This window comes from Phyllostomus discolor, chromosome 14, assembly GCF_004126475.2.
Source record: "Phyllostomus discolor isolate MPI-MPIP mPhyDis1 chromosome 14, mPhyDis1.pri.v3, whole genome shotgun sequence".
In the NCBI taxonomy this organism is placed as follows: domain Eukaryota; kingdom Metazoa; phylum Chordata; class Mammalia; order Chiroptera; family Phyllostomidae; genus Phyllostomus; species Phyllostomus discolor.
Window position 1 is genome coordinate 41,726,488 of NC_040916.2, and position 13,783 is coordinate 41,740,270.

At 55.0% G+C, this 13,783-nt stretch overlaps 1 pseudogene; it reads left to right on the top strand.

Moving 5' to 3' along the window:
* The first annotated feature begins 377 nt into the window (after positions 1-377).
* Positions 378-7,928, top strand: LOC118498114 (annotated as a pseudogene).
* Positions 7,929-13,783: the final 5,855 nt, after the last annotated feature.

Consider the following 13,783-nt stretch of genomic DNA (forward strand, 5'->3'; position numbering starts at 1 on the left):
ACACGCCTCTCCCCGGGTGGTCGTGAGGATAAATTGGCTCGCTCCACATGGCATCCCCAGGGCAGACCATTGGAGGCCCAGACCGTCCTTGCTTCCTGAACTGTCCTGTGGGACAGGAGCCCAGGCTGAGGGTCTGGGCTGCACTCACAGCCCGGCCACAGGACTGCAGCCTCGCTCACCTCCTCCCCGCCCACTGCGCCTCTTACAGGTGGGGGTGGTTGCTGTGCATCATCGTGTAGAGACAGTAAATCCTCTGCAACTCAGGTGCTTGTCTTTCGGTGTAGCGAGAACACCCTAGTATTTCCCTGCCCTTCTAGAACACCAGGCACGGTGCTCATCACACTACAGACAACCCCTCGGGTGACCCTCATAACAAAATGCCAGGCGGGTACTACAATGGCTCTCTGCCGGGCTGTGGCCTACAGGGGCTGCGCTGTCCCTGCTGCGTCCCCACTGTCCCTGCTGTGTCCCCACCGTCCCTGCTGCACTGGGCACTGAGCAATGGGCAGAGGACTCAACCTCTGGAAGCCTTCCAGGCTCGAAAGGGCGCCAACGTGACACGGTTGTGGGCTGTTCCCTCTGGCCACTTGGGGCCCAGCGCTCTTCAGCCAAATGCCCGGAAGTGGCAGCCGTGTTTGTGGAAGAGAGAAGGAAGCAGCTCACTCAATACCTGGCTCAGGCAGGGACGGTGCATTTCATTTACCCCTTTGAGGAAACATTTCCAAGAAACACAAAAAGAAGCGTTCTGAGGACTGGGTATTTTTCCACTTGGCAAGCACCTCGGTTTTGTAGGGCACACGGTACTCCTCGCTGACTCTAGCCCTTTCCTCCTTCCTCCACCCACGCTCTCCGTCCGCCCAGCTCAGGCCCAGGGCCCAGGTCAGCTGTGCACACTCAGCTCGTGGGCCCTTGTCCCTTGGTGGGGAGGACCGAGGTCTGCTGGAGAGGTGCCACCCAGCTGCCAGCTGGAGCCTGTGGCTTGTACTCAGAGGCCAGCAAAGTTTCTCGAAAGCAAGAGCAGGGAGGCAGGGCCCGAGTTGGTAGAATTCCCCAGGAGCCAGTGGATGTCAGAGGCCTCGGCTGACATACTCCCTGTGACGTCGGGAGAGTAGAGCGTGCACAGGGCGCAGCCTCCAGCACCTTGGCCACAGCACGGAGCTTCTGTGGCTTCCAGCAGCTCGGGCTGATAAACCACCAGCGTCTTCTTGAAAGAAGCTCAATTTTTTTTTAATCTAGCTTGAAGGGGTCCTAGAGGCTGTCCCTGGGGACAATTTGCAAATTAGGTAACAAAAAAAAAGGGAAGTGTTTTTTTTAAAAACATGTATTCACGCAACATTTGTTTATTTACAAAGCACATTCTATAATCCTTAGTGCTGGGCTAATGGAAGGTTTACAAAGATTAATTTTGTTTGGTCCCTACCCGCAGGGGCCTATCAGGGAGATCATCCCAGAGAGGGCTTCATCCCTTCCCTGTGTTTTTGTCCACAGTTTGAAATCCAGTGTGCTCTGGCGGAAGTGACTCAGCTAACAATTAGGCTAAAGACATGTTTTTTTTGCATCTATAAACATTATTCCATCTAGTCCTCATAACAAATTCATGAAATCGATGCTATTAATAGTCTCCATTTTACAGATGGGGAAAATGGTTTTTAATTAGAGTTAGTGTAGCCAGGATGGGTTTGGTTCAACTCCACAAGCATTGCGTGAGCACCTGCAGCACGGCAGGCACTGGGCCAGGCGTCGGGTGGCCCAGATGAATGAAATGCACACAAGGTGAATGCAATCTCGTCCCCGTTCTCAGGATCACGGTCTAAACATACCCAAAACACAAGGCGGAGCAAACACCGTGCAAAGGCAGGACGTGCTGTGGGCAGAGAGGGCTGGATCCCGGGGCGGGAAAGTGGGAGCGCGCTCTGGAGAAGGCGGCAGCAGAGTTAAAACAGCCCTCCCCGACTCCGCACCCCCTTCTGCCTGTCCGCCTGTCCTCCTGTCCCCGTGTGGCTCGTCCAGCCACCCCGGTTCACTCACACGTCTAGTCGCCGGTTCAGACACGCACCAAGTATTTATTATGCTCCAAGGTGCCCTAGGTCCTGTTCTGGGTGCGGGGATGGGGGATGGACAACAGGCAAAGTCCCAAGGACTCGCACACCTTCTGGTGGGGTGGGGTGGGGATGGGTGGCAGAGGCCAGCAAAGGGATAAATAGACACAATGTCAGCGATGGTGGGAACCAGCGTAGCACAGGGCGGAGGGGCAGAGGCTGGCGTGGGAGGGGAAGGCGGCGTGGTTTGTTCCCAGCGCGTGTCAGAGAAGGCTCCCCAGAGGCGGACACACCTGAGCAGGGCCCTGAGCGGAGCGACAGAGTGGGCCTGGGCACTCTGGGGGGTGGTTTCCCGGGCAGAGGGAACGGCGGGCACAAAGACGCTGCCGTGGCGGAAACACGCGTGGCCAGAAGGCAGGGGCACCGTGAACGAGCAGAGGACTGGTGGGAGACCGGGGTGGAGAGACCAGCAGGCCAGGCCAGCAGGGGCCGACTCTAAGGGGGGCAGGGGCCACTGGGTGATCCGAGAGGTGTTTTTAGAGGTGATTGTGGCCGTGTGGTTGAGAACGCACTTTAAAAGTCCAAGACAGGAAGCAAGGACAACTTGTAAGATATTTTTAATTTGAGAAACGAAAGAATAGAGTTGGCCTTTCTGATGAAGGGAAGTAATAAGAGGGGCTGGGCTGTGGGCGGGGGACTCCAGGGGCTGGAGCTCGGACGTAGCGTGTAGCGTGTGGCGTGCCGGTCAGACATCCCAGAGGAGGCACTGAGCAGGCAGCTGGAATCCTGGGCCCGAGCCCCAGGGGGAGTCAGAAACACCCCCACCTCCCAAGGAGGCAAGTAAGTGGAGGCCTCGCTAGCGGAGTACTTCACGGTTTGGTGTGCAGGACGGCAGCACAATTTCCTTTCCAGGAAAACCTCAGGGGAGGGACGAGGGCACACGCCGACCTGTGGGTGTGAAGACGGTGGAAAGAGACGTCCTCTCCACAGAACCAGCACTTGGCTTCATTCCCTCCCCATCTATGTCTCCGTTTTCTGGTTCATTCATTTCCGCTCTTAGGTACTTCTTCCCACTGCCTTTGGGTGTTCTGTTCTTTCTTTTAAACTCTTAGGGTGGAGTGTTCCCTCATTAACTTTTAGCTTTTCTTCTTTTCTGATGGAAGTGTTTCGGGGTATAATAGTATCCAAATGTCACATACGCTGTGTTCCACAAGCTTTGATACATGGTGACATCACCCTCATTGAGTTCTGAGTGTTTTAAAATTTTCACCATGACTTGTCCCTTAACCCTGCCTGCTGCCTTTATTGCAAACAAGGATGCAATTACAAAACTAAATTCACTGCAGAAAACCGACAGCAATGACAGATTCAAATAACAAACAAATGGAAATTCTGGGAATGAAAAGTGTGGCCACTGAAATGAAAACCACACTCAGTGGATAAAACAGAAGACTGGACTCTTCCGAAGACTCTATTTAGCATGCAGCAGATAAATACAGGAATATGGACAAGACGGAAGAGTTGGACCTCAGAGAGAGAATGAGAAGGCCGCATCTATCTGATGGGAGTTCAGAAAAGAGAACGTAGGGAGCGTGGGGGAGGGGCGGTACTCGGGGGGTTCCAGAAATAAAGAGGAACACATGTGAGCCCATGGGGTCCAGGAGGCATAACCTATCCGAGGAGATAAACACCAGCTCACGCCTGGACACTGGGCCGTAAAATGGCGAGACATCCAGGACAGGGAGCAGCCAGACAGGAAGGACAGACGAGCTAAAAAGGATAGACGAGCTAAAAAGGACGGTTAGGAGGACGGCTAACTGCTTGACGGACGGCGGATGCTGTAAGACGGGCCCGAAGGGCTGTGCGAGAACAGCTCTCGGCGTAGATCTGTGTGCTCAGCAGAAGTGCGGTCCGTGACTAAGAGCGAAATAGGTACAGGAAGCAGCGTTGAGAGCATGTACCGCCAAGGGACCGGTTCTAAAGAATAAACCTCCAGGAGGAAAAGGATGCCAACAGTGTGGTATGGTGCGGTAGGCAGGAAAAGACGGTGAGCAAGTGAATGGTAACTACGTCAGTAAACTCGAAGCTGCCGTTTGCCGAGTGACAAGATGCTCTGAACAGCACCCCGAGTTCAGAGGGAGGGACACAGAGAGTGGCGGTCTGGGGTGGGGATGGAAGGTAGCGTTCCACCTGAGGGCGCCAGGTGAAGTGTGCATGCTTGGAGGGTGACCACAGGAAGACTGAAAACAGCTCGCAAACATTTCAAATGTGTGGAGAAGGGAAACATGAAGCACAGGAAAGATTTTGATCAGTGGTTTTAGAAGGCAAGGGCGAGGAGTGGCAGTGGTGGCCAGGTTAAAGCAAAGCCGTGGCGTGCTCCTGACGCAAGGCCAGGCTACCTGGTAAGGACATGGGAAGGTCATACTGAAGAGGTGGACGTGAGGGGGACGGATCGGGCTGGTGCTACAGGCGACAACTGCCCGCCATGTGGAACGTGGATGGGGACGGCCTGGCCGGGAGGCAGGGGCAGTGACCACAGCCCAGGGCCAGAGCGATGAGGGTCTGAGCGGCGGCTGCAGCGGTGACCACAGGGACAGGCAGGGCGGGCTGGGAGGTGAAAAACACGTTTCAGTAGTTATCCTGCGAGGAAGTCCCCAGGGGCCAGGCTTTTACAGTGAGCATGACAGCCTCTGATCTCAAACAGGGGCCTCCGATCTCCGGTTTTGTTCCCAACCCAGGCCTGGGTCCTGGCTCAGCCTCAAGGCCTCCCTGTGGGGGGCTGGGCTGTTGCCACATCCTCTGTGTCCTAGGTACTTCCCGGCCTTCTCCTCCCGCCCCTGGGGGCTGTGCTCGCCGGTCTGTCACGAAAACCGGTCCCTGCGATCACCATCCGAAGCCCTCGTCCTTGGGGAGCTGGAGGGACACGGGGGCGGGGAGAGAGGAGCACACGCAGCACCTTAGAACCGCCGTGTCCGATGGCAGCGCTGAGCGCGGGAGCCGGCCGTCTGCTGGGGGGCCGGCCTCCCTCTCTGCTGTCAGGTGTGAAGTTGTTTTGGGTTAAGAGTGGAAGAGAAACCAGCCACCAGCCAACTCGAGCCTGTGTTTCCATCCACCCCCACCCACCAGTCTTCCTTCTTCTTCATGTAACGAGGTTTGGGTTGTTTTTTTTTTTTTCCAACAAATAAGGAACATCTTGAAATAAATGTAAAACCTTGCATTTAGATTTTAACAGTAGATTTCTCCAGCTCTAGTGTCAGAAGGCAGTTCTGCAGAAAAAGACCAGCATTCTCACAATAGCAGTTACTGAAAGAGAAAATAGAGAAGGACACCGTCTGAGGATCTCTTTCTTTAAGAGAATTTCCCCTGACTGAAAACACGAATGTATACGTTAGAAGGACTCTGAGCAAACAACACAGAAAATGAAAATAGACTTCATGTCCGGACCTGTAACACTTCTGAACTCTATGGGTACAGAAAACAATCTGAGCCCTGGCTGGTGTGGCTCAGTGGACTGAGTGCCGGCCTGTGAACCAAGCAGTCACTGGTTTGATTCCCAGTCAGGGCACATGCCTGGGTGGCAGGCCAGGTCCCCAGTAGGGGGCGTGCAAGGGGCAACCCCACATTGACATTTCTCTCCCTCTCTTTCTCCCTCCCTTCTCCTCTCTCTCAAAATAAATACATAAAATCTTTAAAAAATACCCGAAAAGCTCCCAAAGAGAGTGGGGGTGGGGGAAAATAAAGACATTTTCAGACAAGCACAGTCTTAAAAATGTGCCACCTGATGCAAGGGGCTGAGAACGGCCAGGCCGGCCTCCGTGTTTGGTGGACGTCCCAAGTCACCATCACCAAATGACACATGACTAAGTGAGAGACTCTATTTTTAGAGTTTACTTCAGAATGTGTTTTTTATTATCAAAAGTTTTGCAGGTTGATTTTAAAGTTCAGCGTTAGAAGGTCGCAGCGGTGTTGGCCCGCGCTCGAAGAGGCCGGATCGCTCCTGTGGGCACTGTGGCTGCCCCCGTTGCCACCCCCCCCCCCCCCCCCCGGCCCCTGGACGGGAGCTCACTTCCCACTGAGCTGTGGAGGGAGGGAGAGAACCCGGTGTCCCCTTGCCTGTACGGGGGCCCCGATGGTGCTCCCAAGGAGGTAATCTTTTATTTCTCACATAACCACTCCTACTTAGAGGTTTGGTTGCTGATGAAGATGCCGTTTCATTGGAGCCGTCCCACAAATTAAAGTTTTGTGCTGCCGGAATATTTTCATTAGGAAACTCTGGACTTTTGTTCTCACACAACTGTGTATTTTTTGAAACCTGGGATAAACAGGTGTGGATGCAAAGTAACATGACAAGATTTTTGTACATTTCCATCCAATTTCAGCATTTGCCCTGCAGGAGAAGGAAAGGGGGGTCTTTTCAGCAGAAGTAACTCCAGAGAAGTCGCCCCGTCAAGGTTCGGCATCTGGTCACTTCCACGGCAGATTCTAGCCAATGAGTCAATTCCTCTGCAACCAACCTGTGGGTGTTGTTAGCAAAACCCGCTATCTCTGTGTTAAGTCACATACACTGTCAACTCATTTTCTTTAAAAAAAAAAGATCAAGTCATCTTATAAAATGTGGTAGCTGCTGTTTCATCTTGTTTGACACTCTCCCATCCATAAATGACAAAACCACCCAGAGCCCGTGGCTTCTCTTTGGCTGGAGAACAATGACAAAGAAAACGGCCCACCACTTTGCTTCAGCCTGCAATTCTGTTCAAATGTGCTGCTGTAATTTCACTCTGAACACACAACTTAAGGATGGACACAACAACGTTGGCCTGTGACTCCCAAACCACTCTTTTCCTCGCTGTGGTTTTTCTGTTGTCAACCTCAGGCTTGGTTGTCCCGCCTATGAATGTTTTGCATCAGTTTCACCGCCTACCAATGAGACTTGAGTTACGGTGTTGTCTTCCTCACATACCACACCGTAACTGAAAACCTAGAGGAAAAAAATCTTATAGTATCAACAGTTTCACAGATGATCCTGATATTGGAGTTGTTAGACCTGAATCTAAAAATAATGAAGGCCATGGACTAGGGATCCGGAGCAGAACAGAGGTGCTGAAAAACAGCTCTTCAAGTCTGCGGTTAAAAACGGCCTCCAGCAAAACTACATTGCAAACAAGGGAAAGAAACAGAAGGGAAAACGTAAAAAAGTGGAAGAGGCAGAGCCCGAAGAATTCGTGGTGGAAAAGGTGCCTGACGCACGCGTAGTGAACAGGAAGGTGGAACATCTCCGGCAGCGGAGGGGACTCAGACGCGGCCGGTACTTGGGAACCTGAAGAAAACTGAGATTGCCCAGAGTTAATTGAAGCATTTCTACCTTCTCCAAAGGCTGGTAACCAAGAAGATGGTCCAAACAGGAAGTCTTTATCTGACTGTGAATCCGGCGATGGCAAATGGAAGAAGAGACGAGACGCTGCTGGTGAACCAAGAGGCTTTGCCCAAGCGCTTGTCCCTGAGCCGGTCACTGGGGCCACAGACAGCAGTGGGAGGTGCTGCTTCTCCTGAAAAGGGAAGGTTCAGCCGAGGCCGGTTTGTGCAGGCGGAAGAGGCACATCTGCAGTGTCCTCAAATTGTAACGGCTTTTTATGAAGAGAGACTAAGCCGGCGTTCCTGTCGAAGACAAAGCCCAATAACGCTTTGTGTTGCTTTATATATATATATAATGGATGCAAACTTTTAAGAACAGATGACAAGACGGAGAATGTCATCAGAGACTTGAAACCTGTAAAGGAGTCAAATGGAAACTTCAGGGCTGGAAAAACAGAGTGACTGACATGAAGCAAGACACAGATGGCTTGATCTGCATGCCGATTACACGCAGCAGGAGAGAAGACCCATGACCAGGAACACGGGTTCGTGGAACACACCTGCCCGGAAGTGGAGCCAGAGAGAGAGAGAGGTGGAAGCTGCCGGCAAGAGCACGAGACACGCGTGGACAGCGAACAGATCTCGTGTGAACACGGCCATGTCTCAGGGGCGGAGAAGGGAGAACGGGACAGAAGCAGCGTGTTAAGGACTGCTCGCCAAGGCGGAAGGGAACGTGTGTGTTTACCTCATGTGTCCCTGAACACTTTCTTTTTTATGCATTGTTTATGCCCTCCTTATGTCTGGATCGAGGATGACTGATCTCGGAGGATGCTGTCCGTGGCTGTGAAGTTCCTTCCGTTGTACGGGGTGTGGACGGGACAGAGCACACCCCACAGACCTCAGCACAGCTCCTTGAAATGCCTCTGGCCTCGTGGAATTAAGCACAAAAGGCAAAATGTAGTTCTCAAAGTTTATTTTGTTAGTGTTTTGAATATTAGTACATCAAACCACTGCACGACGATTCAAATTATGTTGTAATTTAACCTCTATTATTCTGTTTTGTGGTATTTAGCTTTTCGTTCACATTTTTAGTTTAAAAAGTCCTTCATTTAGTTATCTAACTAACCACTCTCTCTCACCCTTCCAATCGACCGATAATCTCTTTCCAATCTATGCAACTCTTCCGATGTTTTTTTTCCCTACTTGTTTTTGTACGTGAAATAACTCATGAATTATGGCAGCACTTCAATTCTGGAGTATTAGACATTTATATTCAACTTACTTATGGAATTAAAACAGATAAAGTGGGTAAGGACACTCTCACTCCAACATGCACCTAAAATGATTGCTTACCCACGAAGGTAAATATTCTAATACTATGGCCAGTCATCTGAATTGCACGACATCCACATTACTGATGGTTTCTGGCTAATTAGATATGGTGGCGGTGCTCAAGGTCACACGATTACCGGTGGCCACACACTCATGGATGCCAGAAATCATGCTGAGGTGCGCATTTGGCTCTCGGGCCTTCCTAAGGCTAAGGCTCAATACCAAGGCTGAAACAAGTACCCAGCCTGTGCCCGCCTTGCCCTGTTTCTTGGGCGGTCTTTACCAAAATGAAGGTGAAAACCGAGAAAGGAGAGAATGTGAGATTCAGGCAGCAGGAGTCCCAGCCTAATGGAGGGAGGGAGGAAGTCCCTGGTGGCAAAAGGAGATCTGGGGACCGGAGCTGTGCAGCAGGGGCAGCTGGCAGCCCGTCCGGCGGGTCAGAAGGAGCCGGAGACAGACAGGGCTCCGGGACACTGAGGTTGATAGGAAACCCGATGTGCCTGAAGGATCGAGGGGGTTTAGAGGGACAGACCGGAGCTGTGGTTACGTCAGTGACAGTGGGCGCAGACCCGTGCCCGACACCAACTCCGCGGGCCTCTTCCCGCTGTCCCTGCAGCAGGCCGGCCGCCCAGCAGGCCCCAGAGTTCGCGCCCTCTCCTGCCCAGCTCTGCGTCCAACACTTGGCCACAGAGTGTGGAGTCTGGTCTCCCACGTGGGCAGCCCGAGCGGAGACCAGAGAATGCAATCTGGAAATGCGGGGGAATAAATTCACGTGGAGCAAATGTCACCAAACGAGAGGCCAGAGACAGGAAGGAGGCGGACAGATGAATTCTCTTTCCTTTTTCTCTTCCATGGAGGGCGCTGGGATGTGGTTGAACCTCGCAGCTCACCCAGAGAAATCGCAGGGACAAACAAACAATGACAAGCACCCGGCCGTGGCCCTCGGTGGCTCTCGAGTCCCCAACACAGTGACACGCTGCTTCGAGTTGCTTCCCGTCTGTTCTTGCCTTCCTTCTGTTTTCTACATCCTCACGAACCTGGCTTCTCCCAAATAAAGTCTAAGCAGTTTAATCTGTATTTCGGACTCTGCTTTTTGGAGGTGTGGGGCTAAGATTAGAACTAAACAAATAAGCAAGAAACTTAAAAACTAAAAGTAGGAAAGAAAAAATAGTAAGTGTAGTACATAGCATTCAGTCATAACCTCTAAATACTAAGGACCCAGCGAAAAGTGAAACCTGGCGACACTCTGAAGGTGGCCCTGGGGATCGTCCCAGCGTCACCAGGAGAGGGAGGAGGTGCAGGAGGGGTGGAGGAGAAAGAGGCCTGAATTCCCATCTTCTGTAGCGAAAAGTCAACCAGGCTGAAAACCCAAAAGTTAAACAAATTAAAAGAAACAACTAATAGAGTTGAGACGTAGTTGCCCTCCTGGGAAATGGTGAGACGAAGACACTTCTCATTTGCAAGCCTGGCCGAATTAGTGGGCTCTTCCACCAATTCCAGTTACGCCTTCGCTTTCAAAAGATACATTTGAAAATACATTTCAAGTGCTAGTTATGATACAGGGCAAGAATGTGGTTTTATTGTTTTTCACACTGAGATCCAATTAGGGTAAATGTATGTTTAACTTTTCAAGAAATGTCCAGGCTTCTGAAGTAATTGTACCATCTTCCGTCTCCTTCCGCACAGGAGACTTTTGCCCACGATGCCTCCGAAAAGGAGGGGACGTCTTGTCGGAACTTCACGCACTCCGCGGTGGGTGGGAGGGGCCAGGGGCCTGTGCCCACCCGCGGCGTGCTGGCGAGCCCCGGCTGGGGCTGTGCCAGTCAGACTCAGTCCGCACAGCCCCCCCCCCCCCCCCCCCCCCCTTCACAGCCGCTCTGAACGTCAGACACGAGGCTTCCGCCTGCCCCAGGGGGGCAGACTCTGCCTGTGCCCTGCAGGAATCCAGCTGCTCGCCAGCGCTGGCAGCTGAGCCGCAGCAGAAGCCAAGGCAGGGCACAGAGTCCCTTGAAATCGCTCTCTACAGGGGGAGCTTCTCATGTGACTGCAAAGAAGCCTCGTGTTTTCTCCGGGCGGCGCTGCCCAGGCGCGAGCGCGGGAGGGTGTTCTCCAGCGTACGGATGCGTCACGGGGAGGGAAGGGGGTGGGACCCTCAGGAGGCCCCTGTGGAACAAGAGGATGAACGCTTGGGAGGCGCCCACTAAGCACCAGCTGCCCTGCTGGGTACTCGAGCACTGTCGCTAAACCCCAAGGCGTGCGAGCCTTGTGCTGTCTCGGAGATGAGAACCCGATGTTCAGAGAGGGTAAGCAACAGGCCAAACGGTGCACAGCACTGGGTGGGGCATCAGGCTCCATCGACCTTCGGAGCGCTGTGTTTCCCGCCGCAGACCACTGCTGCAGAGGTTCCCACGGGAGAGGGCCGCAGCATCTGCCTGCTCTCAGATCACGGCCACAGCCGCGGCCCGGGGCGCCTCGGGCCAGCGGCTTCATCATCATCGCTGTCGCCGCCGCTGTCCCCGCAGTCACGGTGGCGGGGCTGTGCGGCGCACCAGCTGATCACACCCTCGCGCATCTCTCTCCTACGTGCACTTACGACGCCCTGACAAATAGGCGTCACGGTTCTGCCCATTTTTCAGATGTGCACAAGGAAAGTCAGAGTGGTCCTTCCAGAAGCTTCCTACCAGCTGAGCCTCAGGGTAGCCCCTGTGCACGGTGGGAGGGCAGAGCAGGCTCCCCACCTGGGCGGTGAGGGGCTCTGCCAGAGAGCTGTGCCCGTGCTTCCAGGTGAGGGCGGAGGATGCCAGGCCCAGCGGATCGCCGGGCGTTTGAACTCGGCCTCAGAACAGCAAATATTGATTCAAGAAGCTGCCCAAAGGAGCTGACATTTTTATAGTCAACAAATCAAACCAAGCCCCTCCCAGCTCCCCTCAGTCAAAGGCCCTTTCTCTCCCCAGCGGCCAGGGCACATTTCTGTCACCTGTGCCAGGGAAGAGGAGGAAGAGCGGGTGGGAAATGTCCACAGGGTCTGGCTGATGTCACCACCTCACCTTTAGAGGGAAGGGGGAGGCCCCCGCTGCAGGGGAGGGACCGCAGAAAACCAGCCCGCGGGCCTGAACCTGGCATGGAACCCCAAAGACAACAGACACACCCCCCCACCGCTTCCTCCTGGGGCGGCTCTTGGGCTGTTCAGCACGGCTCGGTGCCCCTCGCTGAAGGGAGGAGGCACCCGAGGCCCAGAGAGGAGCAGGCTCTCCAAGGCAAACAGCAGGGGAGCGGGAGGTCCGCCCCATCTGCCGCTGGGAGCCAGAGCACCACCGGGGCGGCGCTCACAGTGCTGGCCGCCAGAGGCAGTCGCCAGGCAGACAACGGTGCCCTGTGCTCTTGGCTCTGCCAGCGTGCCCTGAAGCCCGCCATCCACGCGCCTGCCCCCATCACTGGGGCAGCTCCCTCCACCTGGGGTTCCTCCCTCCCATGACCCCCCAGAATGCTGCTCACCATTCCTGGCCCTGCTCACCTGTCACCTCTTCAGGAAACCTTCTGGCTCCCTCTGTGCCTTGCCCCCAACCCGGGGCAGCCGCACTCACCGCCCCCTGCTCAGAGCTCCTGCTTCCTGCCCCATGGCGGGGAGGCTGCTTGCCTGGGGTGGGTCATTCCGAGGTGCTCGTTTCCAGTCCTTCCAGGCCCCCAGCCCCAGGGAGGGCAGGAGCTGCACCGGCCCATTCCTGTGGCCCCTGAGACCCTGGGAACAGGCCTGGAGCCCCGCAGATGTGCAGTCAGCGTCTGCGGAATTGGATTAGAACCATCCCAGACGTGACGCACGTTCGGCTGCACCGGGACGGGGAGGAAGCTGCCCCAGCCCACCGCAGGAGGGAGGCTCAGTCCCGTGTTGCCCACTCAGCCTCTCTTCACCCCTCTACCCATCACCCAGGGGCTGAGCCTCTGCTGTGGGCCAGGCCCTGCCAGGTGCTGGGAAGGTGAGGGCCGGGAGCACGCACTCTGCACCCTGTCTGGAGCTTCTGGAGCACGCCCAGGGCCCTGGTCCGGGGACCCGAGAGGCCTTTCGGCCCCCCTGCCCTGGTCTGCGGGCGGGGCTCCGTGAGCTGAGGCTCCAGGGTGTCATGGGGCACCGGGCAGCCCTTCTCACGACTGGCCCCCGGCCGCCCTGGGGGGGACACAGCGACACGCATCCCTGCTGCACCGCACCTGCGCACTGCACCGCACCTGCGCACTGCCCGGAGGATTCCCTCCCGGCCTGTGGTGGGGGTGGCCTGGAGCTAGCTCAGGGTGCGAGCTGGGTGCACAAGTGCGTATTTCGTCACCTACAAGAGCCCCTCAAAGACTCTCACCCTGAGTGGGCAGTTCTGTGCCCTGAGTCCACCCAGGGGCCAGGAGTGGGCAGCTCTGCTAGTCTCCACAGGAGGCCTCCATACCTGGGTGTGTCCAAGGCAGCTGTCCCCTCTGTCCCCAGGTCTCTGACAGCAGGAAGGGGAGAGGGCCAGCAGGCCGGCAGCTGGTCTTTAGGAAGATGCCCCAGGGGTCTTTTTGCTCACATCAGTCACAGTAAACGTTGTCACACAGCCACCCCTGCCACAAAGGCCTCTGGGAAATGTGGTTTCCAGTGGGGCAGCCGTGAGCATGGATACCGGGGACAGTGAGTGGCCTTGGACTTTCTCCTGCCCCACTCGGAGGAGTGCCTGGTTCTCCCCGACAGGCCTGGCTGCCCAGGGGCCTTCGCCCTGCCATCTGGATCTGGGGACGTGACCTTCCCCCCCCTGCACCTTCCAGCTCGGAGCAACCTTGGGCATCCTTTTCCTCATCTTCAGGAAGGGTTCGTGGATCGCTAAGGCCCCTCCAGCACTGACATTTGACATCTGTGGCTCGGGGCAAGTCATTTAACCTCTCCGGGTATCGATGTCCTCATCGGGAAGACAGAGACTAAAACCATTCTTACCTCAGAGGGCTGTTGTGAAACCGTGCGGGGCTCTGCCTGGCAGACGAGAAGTAGCAAGTGCCTGTCTAATCAGAGCAATCTGCCTGCTGCCTGTCAGCGCTGCAGGAAG